Below are 522 nucleotides of genomic sequence, written 5' to 3'. Positions count from 1 at the left end.
CTGTTGCTTTGGTTTTTAAAAGATGGGTTTGTAAAGGGAACCGTAAGCCAACGGAACTAGATTTCTGCAGAAAGTTATCAGTGATATCGCTAAATTTAATAGTAATAATTATAATCGATCATAGTTGTTACGTCAATCTTTTTACTATATTTACAATGTCATACGTAATACTATAATAACTTGTCGTATACTTTTTCATTACACCGTGCCACGGCGCGAGAATTTATTATTTATGATTCGCAAGATTTCTTCGAAATGAGATGTAAAGTGATATTTCGTAATGTTTAAATAAACTCTCGTTCATACAATTGATTTAAATTTCCACCAAATTAATCGATCGATTTACCTATAAGTAATTCGTGCGGAAGTAAACGAAGCGAACGTTACATAGAGTTGTAAAATATTGATAAAATCGAACACATCCGTTTCAACTATAACACACAATGATGGAATTATCGGTATAAAAAGTTTCAATTTGGAATTAACCATGTTACAAATGCATGGAACGTAGCAAATCGTCCG

The sequence above is a fragment of the Bombus affinis genome, chromosome 8, assembly GCF_024516045.1.
Source record: "Bombus affinis isolate iyBomAffi1 chromosome 8, iyBomAffi1.2, whole genome shotgun sequence".
Lineage (NCBI taxonomy): Eukaryota > Metazoa > Arthropoda > Insecta > Hymenoptera > Apidae > Bombus > Bombus affinis.
This window is presented reverse-complemented; position numbering follows the sequence as displayed.